An 8,666-nucleotide genomic window follows, 5' to 3' on the forward strand; every position below is an offset into this window, starting at 1 on the left:
ATGAGTAAGTTCAACGTCCCATGGCTAGGAGGTTCATAGCTGTTCATGAGAGTCTAGTGAGTCTGTAAAGGGTATAAGCTTGTAGTAAACTTTACTGCAGCCTTCCCTGTGGGTTATGTGAAGATTAATATCTTTACCTTGAGAAATCTCACAACTTTCAGGTGCTTGTGAAAGGCAATTTTTACTAGAGTTGCTCCAGATGGAAGGCACTACTTACAAGGAATAAGAACATTTAAACAAAAGAAAAATTAGAGATGATGCAAAAAACAAAACAAAACAAAACAAAACAAAACAAAAAACCCAGATTCCTCAATGATTAAGACAATCAGATGAGATACTATCTAAGATAACTGAAGTTTGATGTTACCCTGACTGTACATACCTTCAGCCTTTTGAGATTCTGCACCAAAACAGAGCCAATACAAATAAAAGGTTTAATCTAGTGACATATTTTCTTAAGGAACAATATGGAAACAAGTAGTCTTTGTCAGTCTCTGCTGGTTTAATGTTAAATACTAGAAATAAAAATGTGGCTAGTGGGGCCAGCAAGTGACATGGTGGTTAAGGTGCTAGACTCCTAGTCCCAGACTTGGCTGTTTGAAACTCAAGCTGGGCAGGTGTGTGTGCATGCCTAAAATCCCAGGAGGAGAATGAAGGAAAAGGGATTGTGGAGTGGCCATCCTTCCTGGCAGGAGGTGAGGGGGTGATTTCTCACTTTCCCTCTTCCCTCTTACTGTCTCTCTCTGTCTCTCTGACAAGAGCATGTTTTCCATGGCAAAAACCTTTAAAAAAAATGTAGCTAGTTTCCTGACACATTAGTGCATACGAAAGTCCTAACAAAAATGTTTATTTCAAGCTCTGTTGGAAAGAAAGGAAATAATCAATATTGGCCAAATAAAGCAGTACATACTTGCTAGAGAAAGAGCATTGCAGAGGCTGGAAAATAAACTGTTTAAGGAAAAAACAAAATTTGCTCTTTAAAGTGTGTTAATTATGCAGCACAAATGCTTCAACCATGTACCTTCCCATTAGATCAAACACCTTCACAGACTGTCTTCTATGACCTTCATGAAAGAGCTACTCCAGAATTCCCTCTTCAAACACTGCCCAGGCCCCCGGTACTGAAATAAATGTCTTGTCATTTTTTCAGTCTTTTCACTCCACTCTAACCTCTTATTCAAGTAATCCCCAAACTGAATAATTAATTCTTTTTTTCTAGTGACAAGGTATTACAAATCATTATGACCTTGCTTAAAATACTTCACTTCCAAGATGGATATACCTGTAATGGAATGATCCGAGCTCGCCTTCATTCTCTGGACAGATGTTAAAACGTTTATTCAAAGCAGCCTATGAATGAATGTTATTTGGTCCATAGGTGATTTTAGTTCCAAAACTAAGAGTGTCCCTGCTTTCATTGCTGGTGGTTAAACTCTTGAATCCATCTTGGTTTGCCTCAGTGATTCCAGCGCATGACTTCAATAGCCATTCCCTGTGTTCTTTTCCCCAGCTGCCCCCTTCTTCATCACAGGCCACCACTGATGGCCTTTGCTGCTGATAACTGTTGAGCGCTCACTGTTTTGATGAACGGATGTCCTTGCTGGTTGCCGTGGCTGTGAAACCAACTCTAACCTCAGGAGAGATGACATAGCTATTCTTCTTTAAATATTGTTCCAAGTATAGGAAATTCTGTCGTCTTTCATCTCTCACAAAGCAGAAAAGACCATCTTTTAACTATTAGAGTGAATGGGTATAGCAGGGATCATGGAAACAGTCAAGACAGAGAATGAATTACAGCAAACTACATGAGCCCAGGTAAATGCTGCTGTTCTTCCATGGCCATCTCCCTGCCCCACCTGGCTGCCTACCTGTAGTCAACAACAGGTCACACCTCATTGCTAGAAAAGCTTAGGTCATTCCTGCGGCTTACTACCTGGACTGAACTTGTTCTCAGCTCCAGAAAGAGGAAAAAACCTTTTCCCTATTTCATCATGAAGGTTGTCCCTTAAGTTGTCACGTTCTGTGTTAAAATTCACTTCTTGCACAATGATTAACAATGGACATTGTTTGGTGCTTTTGGACCCTAAATCAGTCACGTATTAGTCTCAAATCAATGTGTTTTCAAAGGGACAATCATGTGCCACTTAATGATGTAGATGTGATGCGATGATGAACATGTCAGGAGGTGATTTCATCACTGAGTACACCATTGGGTTTGTATACCTAGGTGGTGTAGCTTACCACACACCTAAGCTCAGTGGGATAGCTTCTTGCTTCTAGCTACAAATGTGTAAAGCATGTTACTGTACTGAATATTGTCATCAATTGTAACATAATGCTAAGCATTTCTGTATCTAAGGATATCCAAATAGAGAAAATTACAGTAAAGATAGGATTAAAAAAAAGGATGGATGGAAGGAAGGAAGGGAGGGAGGGAGGAAGGAAGGAGAAGAAGAAGAAGAAGCTATGCTTATCTAGAGCACTGACCACAAATGAAATTTGCAGGACTGCAAGTTTTCCTGAATGAGTCATGTGAGTGAGTGGATAGTAAACAGCAAGGTCTGGAATATTACCATACACAACTATAGACTGTAGAAACACTGTCCCCATAAGCTACATCAAGTTTATCTTGTTGTTTTTTAAGAATTCTTTTTATTGCTCCGGGCTGGGATAAACTGCACTCTCAGTGGAGGCAGGGAAGCCGAGCCAGAACCATGGACATGTGGGCTCACCAGAGAGGCAGAGAGACAGACAGAAAGTGAGAAGCCACCTGCCTGAGGAAATGGTCATGCAGCCCTTTATCCTACATTCTCTTCTTGGGATTTTGGGCACATACAGCTCCAGGCGTGAGTTTCAAGCGGCCATTCTGGGACTCAAATGGCAGTTAGCCGTCAGACAGATTGTTTTCATCTTAAAGATTGTTCTTCCCATTGAAATGCCAGTAGGGTGGTAGCAGTTGGGCTGACCAGTGGTGCTGCTGGATTTGCAGGTCCTTATGTTTTTCAAGCCATGAAGCATATGGAGCCTCAAGTAAAACAAGTTTTTTGAAGTCTACTGAAATCTGCCTTCACTGGTGACTATTACAAAGGTGGATCTGAACTCCAAATGACAAAACAGGAAGCAGCATTAATATTAGGTGTGAGCCCTACTGCAAATAAAGGAAAAATAAGACACTCATCGACAAATTATGCTTTTAAATCATCCAAAGGAGGATCTCCTTACATAGTAGACAAAATCAATGAAGCTAAAGATTTACTAGCTCAAGTTAAGAAATGAAGTAAATGTATGATTTTAAGTTCATATTAGTTTATATATGTGAGTATCAACTTTTTACAATGAAATACCTCAGAGCTGCAATTTTTAAAAAATACCTTAACACAAGCTAAGTCAGTCTTGGTATAAGTTTGATTAAATTTGAGGATTTTAAAGCAACTACAAATAAGTTTAAAATATTTAGCAATTCTCAGTAACTATGGACAAATGCTTATCATTTAAATATATTGTTCATTAAGTAAATCATCTGCTACTTGTGTATACTTTTGAGAGGCAGAGTGAAGACAACCCTTACTCCCAAGGAGCCTATAGGCTACTGGGAGACAGACAAACTAGGAATTTAAATACGTGATAAATGTTATGATGGAATTAGCATAGGGACTTATTGGGAGGAAAAGTTGCTCAAGGCGTAGACAACCAGAGCAACTACTTGGAACCTTGTATTTAATGGCGAATTTAGCCATGACTGTAACTTAAAAAATTCTTATCTCTACATTAAAAACCAATTTGTATGATGGAAAAAAATAATTATTTTTGTTATTTTTCTAATTTGCTACAGAGCATGTGTGTTCACTGGAGAGAAAGGGAGAAAGCAAGTCACTGGTCCAGGACTTGAACTGCAGTCGACCATGTAGGAGTTCAGCACCTTAAACAGCATACCACCTACTGGAACCTACACCAAGTTTATTTTTAAGAATTCTGTCCTTAATAACAAGTTAACTTTAGCTTACTACAATGTTTTTGTTACACACTTTCTAAATCTTTTCTTTTTTTAAAGAGTGTTTTTGGTATAGGGTGCATGCGCTCCCTAGAGAAACAGAGACAGAAAGTGAAAAATCATCTTGTGGGAGAGATGGCCATGCCACAATCCCCTCTCCTCCATTATCCTCTCAGGATCTTTGGCACACACACATGCACATGTGCCTGGTGTGTTTTAATCCACCAAATGCAGGACTCAAACCCAAGTTGACTACCCAGGAGTCGAGCAATGTAACCATTATGCTACCTGCTGGTCCCACTAAATTCTTTAACTTTGTACTGTTTTAAAATAACAGCTTGAAATACAAACACATTGTATAACCATAGAAAAATACTGTCTTCCTTTATATCCTTATTCTATACACTTTTATCTGTTTTTAAAATGTAACATTGTTTTTAATTTATAAGCACAACGTACACATTAGCCTAGGCCTACACAGGGTCAAAATTATAAATATCACTGTCTTCCACCTCTACATTTTATCCCATTGGAAGTACAATGATGGACAAAACCCCACGTGACTAAATCAAGCACAGAAGAGCATGATACTATCAAGAGACCCAGTAAACATTAGATGTACACTGGTGCTGCCTGCATAACACATTTTATTAAGCAGGAAGACACTTCAAAATAATGATAAAACGTATTGTAATGTAGGGACCAGATGATGGTGTAATGGTTACATCACTGGACTCCCATGTAGTTGACCGCAGTTCGAGTCCTAGATCTGACTGTGTAAAACTCATGCTGGGTGTGTGTGCATGCATGCCCAAAATCCTGATAGGAAAATAGAGAATAAGGGATTGTGGCATGGCTATCCCCCCAGGAGGTGATTTATCACGTTCTATCTCTCTATCTGTCCGGTGAATGCACGCTCCTTATAGCAAAAATCTCTCACTAAAAATAATTAATTAAAATATGAAAGTATATAGTATAAACATATAAGCAAAGAACATAGTATTATTATCAAGTAAAATGTGCTGTGTACAGTGATATGTGCTATCCTTTTATATAAAAGTCACTGACAGAGCAGTGAGCTTGATTGCATCAGCATTGTCCCATACATGTGAGTAATGTGTTGCACTACATACACTAACACGTTAGGGTGGCATCACTAGGTGACTGGAATTTGTCGGTTCTATTGTATCATGGGACCACCACCATGTAGGCAGTCCATCATTGACCAAAAGGTTGTTTGGCGACGCATGACTATAACCATGCTATAAATAATAAAATCTAACTAAGGGGTGAGAGTGGTGGTGTCCCAGTATCGATCCAGTTTTTTTTTTTTTTTTTATAACCCACTCCTTCCTCACTACTGATTCAAAAATCTTTGGATCTCTAAAGTTATGCAGATCACACAGGGTCATCTTGATACATGGGTGAAGACCCAGGTGTGATCTGGGTTATATCAAGTTTGTGAACACACTGAGTATAGAAATCATGTTGGGCTCCACAATTCTGCAATGAAAGTACTTTGTTTAAAGAATACAGAACTAGTAGATGGCATAATGATCACGTGCCCGAGATCCCGAGAGGAGAATGGAGGAGAAGGGATTGTGGCGTGGCCATCCCCTGCAAGGGTGATTTCTAGCTTTCTGTGTCTCTGTCTCTCTGGCAAACGTGTAAGGGAAAAAAAGAAAAAAAAAGAATACCAAATGGTTCAAAATCATTCTATCTGTATGATCTCAATCACATGTGTGTTTTCACATCAAAACTTTGAAAATAAAACTGACATTCAGAAATTTTATGGATTATTAGACCAATGTGAACATACAAGATAAACTTTTTTGGTTATATATTTATATATATGTAATACATTACATATTAATTATAATATTATTTCTAGTATAAATATTATAAAATTATAATATATATTGTATATAATATTATATTATATTACACTATATGTAATATAATATTATATTATATAAAATACATATAAAGGAACTGAATATTGTTCTTCTTATTTAGAAGGATAAATGCTAGTCACTTGAGGTTGGATGGGAGAGCCTAATGGACAATATGCTAAGTAAAATAAGCCAGGTACAGAAAGAGAAATATCACATGTTGTCCTCCATATATGGAAATTAGAAAAAATGATGCCATAGAAGCCAAGAGATGTAGAATGGCTACTGGGTTCTGGGAAGGACTGGCATGGGGGAGTAGAGGCATACTGACTAACAGAAACAAAATGGTACGGAGATAGAAGAAACAATGTCTACTATTATAAAATATAATGAGGAGAATGTCATTAATAACATATATAAAGTTACAAATGAATGAGATAATAGATATACTAATTACTCTGATTAAGTTATTGCACATTGCATTCATATACTAAAAAGTCATTTTGTAACATTGTTATGTTGATAAATAATCAATTAAAAAATGTCCAGGCTAAAACTATAAATCAAATCTACAGCAGAGGGGAACTAGTTAAACTTTCAGATGGCCAAAAGGTCCATGAGGGCTCTCTCCCAAACAGAAGACAAACTGACGGCAAAATAAAAATTCAAAACCTGTTTGATAAATCAAGTCTGGTGAAAATAGAACCATTACTTCTAGGTTTTCTGACAATGAAATGACTAGAATTTGTAAAGTATCATAAATATCATATACTTTTTTTTTTGAGGGTTTTTTTGCTATAGGGTGCGTGCACTTGCCAGAAAGAGAGAGAGAGAGAGAGAGAGAGAGAGAGAAAGCAAGAAGTCACCCCTCAGGGAGGATGACCATGCCACAATCCCTTCTCCTCCATTCTCTTCTCGGGATCCTGGCACAAGTGGCCAGCGTGAGTTTAAGCCACTGGGTCCAGGTCTCAAACTGTGGTAGACTACATGGGAGTCCAGCGACATAGCCATTACACCAACTGCTGGTCCCACAAATATCATATACCTCCAAGAGTTCCTAGTTAAATACATAAATCCTGCATGTTTCCCTACCAGAGAGACATGTCCGAAGGATACTTTACTATTTGAATTTTACAAATGAGGAATCTATGGTTCAGAGGGGTTATACAGCCTCCAGGAAATGAAGCCAAGAATCAAATCCAGTTTTGCCTAATCCCATGTCCGGTGAACTCTCTATCATATCTTATAGAATCAGAATTTTGAAGCACCATTTAAAGTTGGGTTTGGCTGAGGAGTGGAGCTGTGTAAATTGTATCTGAGAGAAAAATTTCCTCATGAAGCTGAACAATCTGTAGTGCAGGGCTGAGTCAGTGTACCATGCATAGATTTTTCCAGGAACATTTCAGAACAGGAAGGTTTACTAGCTTGTCAGCTGATGGACTGTGGGTTCATTTATCATCCAGGAATGGGGTTGGGGAAGAAGGAGATGCCAGTCTGAGTAGTATGCTAAGAAATCAGAAACAGAAGAGTTATGTTTTAAATGGAGGAACATAATCCTATATGCCCCAACAAGGCAAACTAGTAACCTGTGACTTTTATTATGACCCTTTTGCCCAAAGATTGTGGAGTAAATATATATGAATATATTATGAAATCATATATATATATATATATATGAAATAATAAGAATTAAGTCCCAAAAGGGCAAAATTCTCTGTATAAAAAAAACAAGCCAATCTTAACAAAAATAGACATAACTTCCTATGCCTTGGAAGTCAATTGCATAGTCAAGAATTACTTAATTTAAATTTTTAAAATAAACAGACATTTTTCTTTGGGAGGACATCACTCTTCTAGATCTGACTTAGAAACTTAAATGGGATGGATCCTTCAAATACCTTGTCAGAAAGAAGAACGTTTTACAGTTAATTTAGAAACCAATTCTTGTGTTTTAAAATTTTTTTCATTATATTCTTGGCCTAGCAAAAAAGGTAGAACAGAGTATATAAAGACAAGAGAAATAAAGTGAATTCTACATCAATATGTAATGAGTGATTCTTTTAAATATAGAACAAAAGGATGTGAGGAAAGAATTAAGTAGCTCCTATAGGTGGCAGTTTAAACAGTTTAACATTTCTCTTCTCTTTCTTTTTTTTTTTTTAACCATTCACAATAAAGAAAATAAAATACATTTTATTTTATTTTGAGAGATGAAAGATGGCAACAATTTCTTGTCTTGATCCTGGATTTTGCATGTCACAGAGTAAAGATAATTGTGTAGTAGGGAAATAAATGAGGAAGGATCCAGTTAGAAAAAAATTCCTATGGACTATTAAAAATAATTCAGTCTGTCAATCACAAATATTTTTGATCACGTGCAATAAACCCACATTTTTGAAATAGCATTGAATTCTCTACCCTACAACTCTAGGCCCACATATAATTAAGTAGTACATGTAGTCAATTTTGAATAATACTTTTGGGGACCAGCAGATGGTGGGGTGATTAAGGTGCTGGACACCCATGTGGCTCACCATGGGATTCAAGTCTGGACCCAGAAGCTTGAAACTCATGCTGGGCACAGGTGTGTGCATGCCCAAAATCCTGAGAGGAAAATGGAGAAGAAGGGATTGCAACCACCTTCCCACCTCCCACTAGGAGTTGACTCCTCACTTTCTGTCTCTCTGTCTCTGGCAAGCACATGTACTCTGTAGCAAAAATCTCTCTAAAAAGAATAATAATGCTTATACATACCTCTATCATCCAAGATAGTATTTACCTGA

At 37.4% G+C, this 8,666-nt stretch overlaps 1 pseudogene; it reads left to right on the top strand.

The window, feature by feature from the left end:
- Nucleotides 1–2,943: 2,943 nt before the first annotated feature.
- On the top strand, nt 2,944–3,276 carry LOC102493889 (mitochondrial import inner membrane translocase subunit TIM14 pseudogene; annotated as a pseudogene).
- Nucleotides 3,277–8,666: the final 5,390 nt, after the last annotated feature.

This window comes from Tupaia chinensis, unplaced genomic scaffold (genome assembly GCF_000334495.1).
Source record: "Tupaia chinensis unplaced genomic scaffold, TupChi_1.0 Scaffold000680_1, whole genome shotgun sequence".
Lineage (NCBI taxonomy): Eukaryota > Metazoa > Chordata > Mammalia > Scandentia > Tupaiidae > Tupaia > Tupaia belangeri.